This window comes from Salvelinus sp. IW2-2015, linkage group LG31, assembly GCF_002910315.2.
Source record: "Salvelinus sp. IW2-2015 linkage group LG31, ASM291031v2, whole genome shotgun sequence".
Classification (NCBI taxonomy): domain Eukaryota; kingdom Metazoa; phylum Chordata; class Actinopteri; order Salmoniformes; family Salmonidae; genus Salvelinus; species Salvelinus sp. IW2-2015.
The window spans coordinates 8,282,238-8,297,095 of NC_036870.1; the positions used below are offsets into that span (position 1 = coordinate 8,282,238).

Consider the following 14,858-nt stretch of genomic DNA (forward strand, 5'->3'; position numbering starts at 1 on the left):
TAGGTAACAAATTGAATGTCATTGGACATACTGCTCTCTGACTTCTTGCAATCTCGCTACAGTTGTCAACATAGCAGACCTGGGTTCAAATAGTGTACATTTTCTTTGAAATACTTTAGCTGTGCTTGTTTGAGCTTGCCTGGTCCAATGGATTCAATAGAATCATCCCAAAGGGCCAACCCCCACCCACCTGACACACCAGGCAGGAACCCCAAACGCTAGAAGTAAACGAAATAAAACAATTAACGAGTAATGGGTGGGTAGGGTTAAGGTTATGCAACATAACATCTTATTATACTGAAGAGATACACACTTACAACAGAGCTCACCGTGGACGGAATGTAAGCTTGTTATAGGAACAGTGAGCGAGTTAATGAGCCAGGGAATGAGTGAGTGAAGGAGGGATCTTGCTCTTTTTTTGCTTAAATTGTGTCATTAGTAACATACATGTTATCAGTGAATGCTCCAATCAAGGCTATACGTGTTCAGTGTATTGCACGTCTCCATTGTTAAGTCTGCAGAGATACTGACATGCCGTGGATGTCTCTGTCTGGGCGCCTCTATTAGGTTCCCTCTCACCAAGGCTGGGAGTTTACAAATCATCCTCCCAATGATCTGGCAATGTCTCCTGTCAAATTAGCTTCGAGGCTTCCTTCACCTGGCCAAGTTGTAGATCCAGATCTGCAACTTGGTGAGAGAGACACGTTTGGTGAAAATGCACTATAAATACATTTTGATTAGATTAGATTTGTTTTTCAGGTGATTTTTTGTTGTTGTTTTGCTTAAATTGGGATATTTTGGGAACAAGGAGTGTCACAAGACTTAAAGTGACAGTTCACTCCAAAATCAAGGTTTGTCAGCTGTTTTCAGAGCTCCACAGTGGGTTAACGCCCCGTGCCACCTGTTCCAGCTTTATATCCATATTCAGCTATATGCGCCTCAATCTCTATCTTCATCATCTCTATTTACTTGGGATTGCTGACTCGTCTTGACATCAGACACCTATTGAGATCTGAAAGCATCTGACAAACTCTGATTTATAACCTTGTTAAATAGCAAATTGTATTGTCACTTCACTGTATTCAGTCAAGCTACCACTTCATTCATGCCTTTTGCCTCAAATGTCCTTTTCTGCTGTGAGTAAAAAAATGAATGTGTCAATTGCTTGTATTTTTTTTTAATAGAAAAACTCAAGGCAATTAACTCCGTTGTATTCCCAGTCAGAACAGAGAAAGGGAGAATTCTGACATTACATTTTTATCGTAGACTAAATTAAAAGTGTGCTGTCATATTTCTCAGAGAATATCGGTTGCTTTAAACTCAATTATTAACAAAGAATGAATATGCTGCTTTAATTGTACCATTCCAGTACCGAGGCACAGCCTTCAAACGTGTGCAGAAATACAGTGATTTCTTCATGGCGCCTTTCCAATACAATTTGTCTGTAATTATTCTCTAAGATGAATAGATTGGTTAGCTAAGGAGGATTTGGTTCGCTTTTTATCTCCTTTAGGTATTGAATAACACACTCAGAAGCAGTGACTGTACAGAGATGATAGAGCTTGTAGGGTAACATAGCCATGTGGTTTTAGAGCCACTTTAGGACTGTTTGACCTTTGGCAGCTTGTTTCAGCTGTTCCACGATTTGTAATAGATTCATAAAAGGCTGCTTCAGCTTCCTGTCCCTCACCACAATATTCCTCCTATTACTCTCTCTCCGTCCTCCCAGACCTCATGACGAGAGGTCAATGCCCTGTCTTCCAATTACAAAACAACAGGGTAACCAACCAAGATGAGTGTCCACTTTTCCTGTTAATTAGGCACTATTTTTAATATTTCACAGAACCGATCGGCGGCGTGGCAGCTCTATATTTACGCAGGAAAAACAAGCCTCTAGAAAAATACCAGTGGTTTCACAGTGAATGTGGATTCACTTGAAACATAACAGAGACATAGACACAGAAGGCACGCGCGCACGCACGCACGCGCGCACGCACGCACGCACGCACGCACGCACGCACNCACACACACACACACACACACACACACACACACACACACACACACACACACACACACACACACACACACACACACACACACACACACCATTTCCCTTAATGATTACATCAAGATAAAAGGGGTGTGCATGGTACAGAGGCGCATGTCTTCTCTTCTTCTCTGCTACAGTCAAACATTTTATGTCCAGCATAGAGGACAAAATGGCTGGTGCTCAGCCGAAAATATCAAAAAGGATTTTCCTCTGTTATTCCCCATAAGTGCTAATTATAGCACCTATTTACAGAAGTAGAACAATTGCAAAAGCCTAATATTATGACATCAAATAATTACCAGATCAATGTAGACAGGATTACAGTAATTAAATAACACATGATTCTTTATAGGTGGATCTCTAACATATGCATGAATAAGTTATTTATCTGGGTGTAATAGTTTTAAGTCCCAAAATTCCCTTACAGTTGAAAAAGTTCAGCCCAGAGTTGAATATTATAAACAATTGCAATGATCATGTATTCCCCAAAGACACACATAACCGCAAAGTGCGAGGCTTGAATACTCTTTAGTGTTGTTTTTTTCTTTAAAGGTATCTATAAACTGGCTTCTTTTTTGCTTGGAGAGAGAGAAGAGATGTGGGTGAGGGAGAAAGGAGGAGGAATATAGGTTCACAGATGGGTTTAAGGGGAGGGGAAAAGAGAGAGGGAAGGGAGGGAGGGAGGGAGACAGGGAGGGAGAGTTCTAATAAATATCTTGATAGCATACTGATACACCACTGAGAGTGTGTGTCCATCCACTCCATCGTAACAAAAAAAAAAATTCCACAACGACAAGTTTAGCATTCAACACGTGTCGCGGGAGTGATGAAGAGGGAGGTTGCTAGGTGACGAGGCGTATATACTGAATTTTAACAAAATAACTGGTGAGAGGGGAAAGAGGGAGGGAGAGAGATGTAGTCAGCAACATGTAGGCTCGCTGAGTAAAGAAAAGCTCGATACTGTGTATAGGTGCAACATTTGAATATATAGGCTACACAACGGGAGATAACCCGCAGGATATGGCCAGGAGAGGAATGGATGTATTGTGGATGGAGAGACGAGGGGAGAAGAGAGTTTCGGGCTCCTGAAAAACAGTGAGTATTTTACTCCTCGCTGTGAGGGTGATATGTTTAGGTTTCCTTTAAGAAGTGTTCCAAGATTTGCCCTTCAAAAATGTGCTGAATGTTATGCACGGGGACCGGAATAGTGGCGTGGTGTTTCTCAAGGCTAAATGTGTTCATATTGGCAGCTAGTTTGATGGATAGGCAACAACCGCCCGGTGAGCGAGGCTTTGACCCCTCTGTCATTGATGCGCTTGCATACTCCAAGTGCTCTGACTATTTCCAGACGAACACTGCACAGGCATAACCTACTGTACATGCACACACTGCACAGGCATAACCTACTGTACATACATACACTGGCACGGGCATTTGTTCACACTCACACGTTCTGAGTCACCACACATAACTTACATTAGTGATGAAAGAAATGTGTACCTTTCTTATCTCCACCAAATCGGCGTTTTTAATCTGGGTACATTACCATTCGCCGTTAGTATACACATTGCCTTCGTTTGAAACCGGTTTATGCGCATGTGTCCATTTGTCCTTTTTATTGTTTTCTTGTCCACGGAGAACACGTTGTAGCCTTTTTTTCCCATGACACATCTCTTGGTATTTGCCCAAGGCAGCTTTCAGATGTTGAATCAATCCTTGAGCTTTCTGTACGTACCCATCTGTCAGCTGTGCTCCCGACTATGTGTGAATTTATTGGAAGACAGCTCTTTGAATTGCAATTTTGAAATGTGCAAAAGGTAATTTGCTCTGATCTTATCAGAATTCCTTAGGCAAACTATCCCACTTGCACTGTTGGGTGTATATTGAGTAAATAACTTACCTATAGGCTGGTGGCGTGTTTAAATCATATTTGCATCCTTAAACGGTCCATGCATATATTCTGATTCTTTTGAAAACCAATATTGTAGGCCTTTTATTTCTATCCTAGAGCAAGTTGAAACACGTTTTTTCATTGATCATTATGTAATATATAGCCTTGAAGGGACACCCTCCATGATTGGGGTTCTCAAGTGCTTGACAGCATGGGATCTTGAGACTGTCTGCCTGAAAACCTATTGGTCTGTTGACGACACTGTGCCATACATGTTTTCTTTTGTTAGTTGTTCTGGACTGGACCTGTGAGCATGAAAGAGGGTGGGATTTGCAATTGGACTATAACGGACCTAGTTTCACGTGTCGTACAGTTTCACACACACAATGTGTAACAGGCCATACAGTCTAATTTAGGTCGTTTTCAGTGAAACCGATTGTGGAACTCGTCCTAATCCAAATTGCTCTATTTCATCCAGTTAATCCTGGAAGGGTGTTGAAACACATGTTACGTTGTCATCGGCTGATATCACGGCCTCCGAATGACTTCGGCAAAGCAATCTCTGAGGGATTCCTTTATGGAGAGAAACAAATCTGACAATGACAGGCCCGAGTTGCTCAGGGGAAGCTTCTTTCAGACCGTTGCTTCAGCTCTTGAGTAACTCTGGACTTGTGGGGACTTGTCCCATTAAATCATCAGACTAATGTGACACTCAGAAGTGCAGGTCCACTGAGTAGGAGACAGGGGAGGTGGAGGAGGAGGGCTGCACCTGTAGCGTCACCTTAGGATTCAGCTCTTTGCTTCCAACTTCCAGGCAAGGGTGGGTTGTGTTCATTCGGGCACACAACGGAAAACGTTTTCAAGCAACAGAAAACATTTTTCTTTGTGGACAAGTCCAGGTAGTTCCTTCCTGTTTCTGTCTGTTTTCTTCCATTTGATGCCTGCTGATCCTCTCATATCGAGCTCCTTTTGAAAAGTTATTCTTCATCCCTGAGAATTGCACTCAGTCTGAGGTGTTCCATTGAGTCATTCGTGTATGAATGAATGGTTGCTGGCTGCGTGACGTTATCAGTTGCGTTAGCAGCCTTGGACTGAAATCCCCTGTTCTGCTAAGAGGGGGGAAGGAGGCCATTTTAGCTTCATCTTCTTTAGAGACAAGCCAAGTGGCCCCGGCTTTCCTCAATGGTGACGGTGGTCAAAGTGTTGGTTGGTTTGGCTACACCCAGGGGAGCCACCATGAAACTTGCTCAACTTTCCTGACTGAAAAAAAAATTGATTAAGCCTTCGATCCAACTTAACGTTAAAGTAGTGAGCTGGAGGTCGGGGCCTGCCGCGAGGTTGCGTCCAAAGACGACCGCCTGAATGTACGTGACAGAATCATGTGATCAGAACCTCACCTTCGACACACCCAGACCCTGTTTGAAGGCCACTCTGAAACTTCTGAACCACATCTTCATTCCAAGTGTTCTATCGTCCTTGTTTGGATTAGTCTAGCTAGGACTGCTGCATAGCCTAGTCCCTTCAAAATCAACTCTGGACCTCGAAGCCAGTTCCGCATTTCTTCGTGGGTTCTCCTCTAATCAGGGACTGATTTAGACATTACATTTACATTTAAGTCATTTAGCAGACGCTCTTATCCAGAGCGACTTACAAATTGGTGCATTCACCTTATGATATCCAGTGGAACAACCACTTTACAATCTGTCTCTTATATCTTTTAAGGGGGGGGGTTAGAAGGATTACTTTATCCTATCCTAGGTATTCCTTAAAGAGGTGGGGTTTCAGGTGTCTCCGGAAGGTGGTGATTGACTCCGCTGACCTCGCGTCGTGAGGGAGTTTGTTCCACCATTGGGGTGCCAGAGCAGCGAACAGTTTTGACTGGGCTGAGCGGGAACTGTACTTCCTCAGAGGTAGGGAGGCGAGCAGGCCAGAGGTGGATGAACGCAGTGCCTAGACCTGGGACACCAGGTGTGTGCAATTAATTATAAGGTATAACAGAAAACCAGCAGGCTCCAGACCTCTTAGGGTAAGAGTTGAATACCCCTGGCCTATTCAGATAGCTTACAATATGCTCGGCTAACGGTAGGCCTAAGGGCTATCATTCCCAGTATCAGAGCACAATGACCAAAGAAGGCGCCCTCTCGTTTATCACAAGCATATCTGGGAGACGATATATCGAATGTTCAAATTAACTTTCAAAACAAAGAAATGCTCCTTTTCTGTTTTTATCGGCTGTGTGTGGTTTGGCAGGTCATAAATAAATGAGGACTGCAATGATAACCAACTCAAGCTTCTGGCCTCGGTGACTCACTGAACTGGTGTTTAATGGTGCCTCTTGTATCACTGTTTGCATATTTACAGTGCAGCCAGCCAGTGTCTATACATTGCAGATAGGCCTGTGGTATATCATGGATATAGTGTAGGTGTTGCCATCTCTACTTTACTTCTAAAGCACCAAACCTGACGATGTCCCACGATGAGGAACTACAGAATGTCCATGAATTAATCATTTGCCTTTACTGCGAACTGAGTGCTCTTTCCGAAAAGTCTTCAGGTTAGAAAAATGTCCATCGGCTGTCGTCTTGATCTAATACATTCAGGGGGCCATATAACCTTGGTCGTTATTTATTTCATTTTTCTCTTTTTAGGCTTGGGCAAACGGTTTGGTATGAAGGGACATGGAGGGTCTCTGTACTTGACTATGGTGGGGCTGATACTTTCTAAATATATAATACTACCTATAATGCTTGGAGGACACCGTAGAACGGATTGGTCTGCTTTCTGTTAACATTGCGTTTTAATCGGGTCATAAATTCCATCTCCCTTAGCAGAGAGAGCTAACATTTGGCTAATGGCATCGATTGTAAATCCCTTTCGATCAAATGTAAATTGACATTGCATTTGCACACTCTGGCTTGATGAAGTTACTGCTTCTACCTGCTAGGCCACAGCCTCTTGTACCAGTACAACCGGAAACGTCTGTCTTCATTTCGCTTCCTCTGAGGAGAGCAATTGAGCTTCAGTCAGCTCCACTACGACTCTGACCAACACAAATGATTACACATCTCGGATCGGCTGTGTTTTTGTATTTCTCTCTGAGTCAGTTCTACTGACAGGCAGGTTTATTGTTCAGTTGTTTGATTGGTAGCTGGTTGGGCGAATCTGACAGAGCCGATGAATACCGTTTGATGAATAAGTCTGTGGGCCTTTTTTCACACAGGCAGGTTTTTGTTACAAAACCCTGTACAGTATGTGCAGTACATGTCGAGAGAGAGAGAGAGAGAGAGAGAGAGAGAGAGAGAGAGAGAGAGAGAGAGAGAGAGAGAGAGAGAGAGAGAGAGAGAGAGAGAGAGAGAGAGAGAGAGAGAGAGAGAGAGAGAGATGAATGAGGCGTAAGAGAAAGACAATGTATAGAGACTGAAATGAAGAGTTGACGTGTGTGTGTGTTGCCTCTGGTATACATTTATTTTTATTTTCTCTATTCTTTCGTTTATCCCAGGCGTACCTTCCCTGCAATAGCTGTGTTTGTGTACAGATTTCTTTGTCTCTGTTTACCTTGAAAAACTTTTATTCCACCTTAGCACCAAACCATCAAACAACAAAACAACAGCCAAGGAATTTGACATACTTATATCTGAAATAAATAGGCCTACTGTCAGACACATGGATTTAATAAAGCTGGTCATAGAGCTTTGTGTAACAATATGGCCGCTCATTTTGGGGGTTTCCATTGTGCCCGGGAATGCAACAGGTCGTTCATCTACAGTGGCACCGCATTGGGCATGTAGATAGGCACCTTTGCCAGTTCTTTACTGTGGCGTGACAACCGAGACACCCACTGGCGGAGACCTGTAATCCGCCAGCTCCCCTGGGGTCAAAGTTGAGGATCGTGAGCCAGCTAAATACCAACTCATTAGGACTGGCCAAATGGGGCTCTGGAGAAATAAAACCCTTAGAAGCATGTGAGAGGCTGAGGGAGCAAGAAATAGGAGACGGGAGAAGGAGACACAAGGGAGGGAGAGGGAGTTAGATAGAGGGATGAGAGGAAAGAAGGAGACACAAAAGAGGGAGAGAGATAGATAGATAGGGAGTTGGAGCAAGAGTATTTGTAAAACAAATTTGGTGTTATTTCTTACATACAGCCGGGAAATAACTTTTTTGCTATCAGAACCGCGATAACTCACCAGCATTTTGACCAGAAAAATGACTTTCCAGAATTGGATCCTTTGTTCGTACTCTCCAAGGCAATTTAACTTATCCCAGATTGAACACCATCCACCATTTCCGAGTTTATTACTCGCTAATGTTCAGTCCCTGGACAATAAAGTAGACTAGCTCAGGGCAAGGATCTCCTTCCAGAGAGACATCAGGGACTGTAACATACTCTGTTTCAAGGAATCATGGCTCTCTCGGTATATACTGTCCCCGTCCATAGAGCCAGTTGGGTTCTCAGTACATCGCGCAGACAGGAATAAAGAACTCTCGAGAAAGAAGAAAGGCTGAGGTGTATGTTTCATGATTAACTGCTCTTGGTGTGATTGTGATAACGTACAGGAACTCAAGTCCTTTTGTTCACCCAACCTATAATACCTCACAATCAAATGCAGACCATATTACCTCCCAAGAGAATTTTCTTTGGTTATAGTCACAGCTGTGTATATTCCCCCTCAAGCCGATACCACAACAGCCCTCAAGGAACAAGGAACTACACTGGGCTTTGTACAAACTGGAAACCACATATCCTGAGGCCGCATTTATTGTAGCTGGGGATTTGAACAAAGCAAATCTGAGGAAAACGCCACCGAAGTTCTATTTACATATTGCCTGTAGTACTCACGCTTCAAAAACTCTCGCTTATTGTTACTATTCCTTCCGGGATGGATACAAGGCCCTCCCCCGCCCTCCCTTTGGCAAATCAAATCACAGCTACATTCTGCTCCTCCCTTCCTATAGGCAGAAACTCAAACAGGAAGCACCTGTGCTAAGGTCTATTCAATGCTGGTCTGACCAACGCTTCACCAGGGGCAACTACCCGCTCTCCAGGACACCTACCACACCCGATGTCACAGGAAGGCCAAAAGGACATCAACAACCCGAGCCATGGCCTGTTCACCCAGCTATTATCCAGAAGGCGAGGTCAGTACAGGTGCATCAAAGCTGGGACCGAGAGACTGAAAAACAGCTTATATCTCAAGGCTATCAGACTGTTAAATAGCCATCACTAGCCAGTCTACACCCAGTACCCTGGCCTGAGTTTAGACACTAACCTATCTATCTATCTATCTATCTATCTATCTATCTATCTATCTATCTATCTATCTATCTATCTATCTATCTATCTATCTATCTATCTATCTATCCTATCTATTCAATTCAATTCAATTCAAGGGGCTTATTGGCATGGGAAACATGTGTTAACATTGCCAAGGCAAGTGAGGTAGATATTATACAAAAGTGAAATAAACAATACAAATTAACAGTAAACATTACACATACAGAAGTTTCAAAACAATAAAGACATTACAAATGTTATATTATATATATACAGTGTTGTAACAATGTACAAATGGTTAAAGCACACAAGTTAAAAATAAACATAAATATGAGTTGTATTTACAATGGTGTTTGTTCTTCACTGGTTGCCCTTTTCTTGTGGCAACAGGTCACAAATCTTGCTGCTGTGATGGCACACTGTGGAATTTCTCCCAGTAGATATGGGAGTTTATCAAAATTGGATTTGTTTTCAAATTCTTTGTGGATCTGTGTAATCTGAGGGAAATATGTCTCTCTAATATGGTCTAACATTGGGCAGGAGGTTAGGAAGTGCAGCTCAGTTTCCACCTCATTTTGTGGGCAGTGTGTATCTATTATCTATCTATCTATCTATCTATCTATCTATCTATCTATCTATCTATCTATCTATCTATCTACCTACCTACCTACCTACCTACCTACCTACCTACACTCCGGACTCCGGACTCCGACATTGCTCGTCCTAATATTTATTTTAGATTTGTGTGTATTGTTGTGAATTGTTAGATATTACTGCACTGTTGGAGCTAGAAACACAAGCATTTCGCTACACCCGCAATAACATCTCCTAAATATGTGTATGCGACCAATACAAGTTTGATTTGATTTGAGAAGGAGAGCGAGAGGAGGAAAGAGGTTAGGGAAAGAGGGACAGGGAGAGATAATGGAAGAGAGGCTGAGGGAGAAAGAGATAGAAATAGGGAGAATAAGATACAAGAGAGGGAGAGGGATAGATAGAGAGGGAGTGGGAGAGCGGGACAGGCCAGGGATAGATAGAGAGGGAGTGGGAGAGATAGATGGAATGGTCGATAGAGGAGAGAGAGATCGAAGGCGTCAGAACAAACATGAGCAAGATACCTAGGGTGGGTCGAGGGAGCATCAGACACCCTCAGAATCCTATATCCCACTGGGCACACACTGGTTGAATCAATGTCGTTTCCACACCATTTGAATGAAATTGCATCGAACCAACATGGAATAGATGTTGAATTGACGTCTGTGCCCAGTGGGATCCGTCCGCTGCTCATTTTTTCGTCCTCATGTCTCTCCTTCATAGAAAAGAAGAAAAGTCATTTAGCAGACGCGTTTATCCAATGCAACTTACAGTCATGCACGCAAACATCTTACATAGGGATGGTACTGGGACTCGAACCTACTACCCTGGTGTTATCTGTGCCATGATTTACCAACTGAACTACAAAAGGACCATGACATTAGCTAATCCACCTCCCCCCTACACCTTTTTCTCTCTCTCTCACTGCCTGTTTTTCATGCTTCCTTCTTCCCAATCTGTCATTTCCTGAAAAGAAATAGAGCCGAAATGTATTCCTCTGCCCCTTTATCCGCAACTCCCTTCACCAGCTTCTCTTTCAATCTAATGAAGGTCATGTTTGTTAAAAACATTGTTAGCGAGGTCACCGGCCAGCCTGTTGATTACTTCTTTGCAGAGAGAGCAGACGCTCTTAAACACCTCTGTGCTTCCTCGTCAGTGCAGACCCGCATTCATTCGTTCCTTCCCCTCCCACCATCCATAGCCGCAGCATATGGGAAATGAAGAATGCCACCAATGACCGTCAGCAAATGCACTGTGGTATGTATTTTTAGAGTAGCAATTATTTCTATAAATGATATTGCTTCTTTGTATGCAGAGTGCTATGGGGCAAAGTTTGATCCCGGTACAATTTTCGCCACCAAATGACTTTCATGCAAAGACGACGCATGAGGTAAAGCATCACATCCCCCAATAAATTGGAATGCGATGTTCCTTATTTCCAGCCACACAATCAGTGGTGAATTGGAGGTATAGTAGGAAGTGGAAAATATTGCTTCTTATTTGTGCTTATTTGGTGTAAAATTGAAAGAGAAAAACAAGTGCATAAAGTAATGATTGTATTTCATCCAGGCAAATACTTTATACCATTTATCTTAAATAGCCTACTTAAAGTAGCTCCGTATAGCTAACTGCTGTGCTGACTGAGGGAATCTTTCTTGTTAAAGCTCAAGGAGTCCTGTGTCGGTTCTGTTGTTCTCCTGGCACTTCCTTGGAAACAAGACAGATCACCTCAAGGGGATTTATCCTATATGGAAGATGTAGAAATAGAAGAAGATACGGTGCATTCAGAAAGCATTCAGACCCCTTGACTTTTTCCCCATTTTGTTACGTTACAGCCTTGATTAAATCTGGGGGGTTTTCTCTCATCAATCTACACACAATACCTCATAATGACAAAGCAAAACATATATATTTTTTAATGTAGCAAATGTAAAAAAAAAATATATTTTTAGGTTTTTTATTCTGAATACATTTGTAAAAATTGCTAAAAACCTGTTTTCACTTTGTCATGATGGGGGATGTGTAGATTGATGAGGGGGGAAAAAATATTTTAATAATTTTATTATAAAGCTGTAACGTAACAAAATGTGGAAAAGGGGAAGGGGTCTGAATACTTTCCGAATGCACTGTAAAAATAGTAACCGTCTGTCTGACAATGAACACAAAGTACAAAACTTTAAAAACACCTTCCTAATATTGAGTTGCACCCCCCTTTTGCCCTCAGAACAGCCTCAATTCGTTGTGGCATGGACTCTACAAGGTGTCGAAAGCGTTCCACAGGGATGCTGGCCATGTTGATGCCAATGCTTCCCACGTTTGTGTCAAGTTTGCTGGATGTTGTTTGGGCGGGGGACCATTCTTGTTGCACAGGGGAAACTGTTGAGCGTGGAAAACCCAGCAGCGTTCTTGACACAAACTGGTGTGCCTGGCACCTACTACCACACCCCGTTCAAAGGCACTTCAATACTTTGTCTTGCCCATTCACCCTCTGAATGGCACACATACACAATCCATATCTAAATAGTCTCAAGGCTTAAAAATCCTTCACTAACATGTCTCCTCCTCTTCATCTACACTGTGACATCAATAAGGGATCATAGCTTTCACCTGGATTCAGCTGGTCAGTCTATGTCATGGAAAGAGCAGGTGTTCATAATGTTTTGTACACTCAGTGTATATATTACAAGTGCTTCAAACTGTACCTACAGTAGGTGTTGTAGCGGGAGGAAGACCTCTTTAACTGCGTGGAATTCCTTTTCTGTCAGACATGGAGTCACGGAGTGCCATGAAAAGCAGTTTGCTTTGACAAAATTGAATTGAATCTTACTCTGTGTGAGTGTGTATCAGATTGCGTGTGTATGAGAGTGAGTGTGTGTGTGTGAGTGCGTGCATGTGTGTGTGAATGTCTGTGTGTGTGTGACGGGGGTAGTCAAGTCATCTCTAAGCTTACTAGGGAGAGCCCTGACTTTTGGGTCATGGGACGGAAATATTTTCAGCATACGTGACGGACCATCATACTCCTGCTAATGGTGTCTCCGTGTGCCAAAGCGCCAGCGGATACCGCTTGGAGTAAGACAGGGCCAGGCAGTTCCTCATAACGCTTGCGCTGCTCTGAGAGTCTGCCAACACTTAGACGGCCATAAAGAGAGACTCGACATAATCACTCTCTGTGTGCACTGCCCCTCTGTCTCCCTCATGGTCAGTGCAGTTACTTCTGCCTACCAGTTATCCCCTTGTCCAGATAGGGTTTTGCGCTGACCGTGCTATATGATCATCACAGAAGATTCATGTTGGAGCTGAACGTGCCGTACGACCCTCACACAAGATGCAGGGGCTTTTAGAGGGGAAATACTGCATGAGGACGTCTGTTCATGTTGTATTACCCAGTAGGACAATAAGTCGTTGACAACCAATAGATATGGGGAGGAGTTCAACGATGTATAGCCTCTATGCTAATGCCTGGATAGATAACATGGCTACAGAGTTCCCGTACAGTACATACTGTACAGCTGACACCGTTTCCGTCAGCCAGGATACGCATGATCCATTCACCCAGCTGTGTGTTTTACAGTAACCTCTGCCCTGTACTCTGAACCACTAACCAATCTTCTCCCAACGCCATTTCCCTAAACACTATACCACTCTACGGCCATGATACCGCAGGGCCCATTTAACATAGGCAACAAACAGTGCACTACATGTCAAGGGAAGACCATAAAACTGCGGTATGAGAGTCCTGGGGAGTATGAGAGTCCTGGGGAGTATGAGAGTCCTGGGGAGTATGAGAGTCCTGGGGAGTATGAGAGTCCTGGGGAGTATGAGAGCCTGGGGAGTATAGAGTCCTGGGGAGTATGAGAGTCCTGGGAGTATGAGAGTCCCTGGGGAGTAATGAGAGTCCTGGGGAGTATGAGATCCTGGGAGTATCTGAGAGTCCTGGGGAGTATGAAGAGTCCTGGGGAGTATGAGAGTCCTGGGGAGTATGAGAGTCCTTGGGAGTATGAGAGTCCTTGGGAGTATGAGAGTCCTTGGGAGTATGAAGAGCCTGGGGAGTATGAAGAGCGCTGGGGAGTATGAGAGTGCTGGGGAGTAATGAGAGTCCTTGGGGAGTATGAGAGTCCTGGGAGTATGAGAGTCCTGGGAGTATGAATCTGGAGTATGAGAGTCCTGGGGAGTATGAGAGTCCTGGGGAGTGACAACACAAGCTGAGTGGTTCAGGGCCAGCGGATGGAATGCTAGCCTGGAATGATTGATCCGGAACCCGTACGTATGGTCAGTAGTGCGGTTTGTACTGGATTCAGCCGTATGTCCTTCGAACTGAGTACAGAACCTGTGTGGTCTGTACTGGTTTCATAAGATCTGTGTTTGTTTCATACACTCTGAACTGGATTAAACCCGCACGCCATTCCAGTCTTTCTCACTTTGAAAAATGGTGAGGCCATTAGGTTTCATGGCAGGCTCTGCCCATAGCTTAACCGAGGTAGTATCCAATTGAATATCAACAGGTTGGATAGAGGCATTCAAGCCGAGGTCTGGCTTTGCAGATGGTATTTGAGGGCAGTGTAAAATATTATTTTGACTACCATACTACCGTCTTAGATATACTTAAGCAAGGCACTTAACCTAATTAGCGCCAGGGCGCTCATTCTACTATGGCTGACATGTAAAACAACACATTTGACTGCACCTATCTGGTGTATGTGAACAATAAATATATATATTTTAATATATATTTTTTATATCCTCTCTCAATTCTTTATTGTTTTCCCACTTTACAGCCGCTGTGGCTATCTGGCTCACTGGCTCAATCCCCTATTTGCTCTCCGTCTTCACGACAGCTACAGTTTCTTTTAATTTGTCTACATCCGCCATTTCCCCAAATTGAGCACTTTTCATCATTGTAATCCCCTATTTTTTCTCAGATGATAACGCAGCGTCAAAAGGAGCGATGTAGGAATGAGAGAGAGAGAGAGAGAGAGAGAGAGAGAGAGAGAGAAGGAGAGATAGTGAGAGGAGGATTGTAGAGAGAGAGAGAGAGAGAGAGAGAGAGA

The 14,858-nt window shown here is 43.5% G+C and overlaps 1 protein-coding gene across 1 annotated transcript in view; it reads left to right on the plus strand.

The window, feature by feature from the left end:
• Positions 1–2,950: 2,950 nt before the first annotated feature.
• LOC139023340 (glutamate receptor ionotropic, NMDA 2D-like) overlaps positions 2,951–14,858 on the plus strand; it is a 33,864-nt gene continuing 21,956 nt past the window's right edge. The window contains exon 1 of the mRNA XM_070436316.1: positions 2,951–3,148. The gene's annotated coding sequence lies outside the window, so the exon portion shown is untranslated. The remainder of the gene's footprint in view (positions 3,149–14,858) is intronic.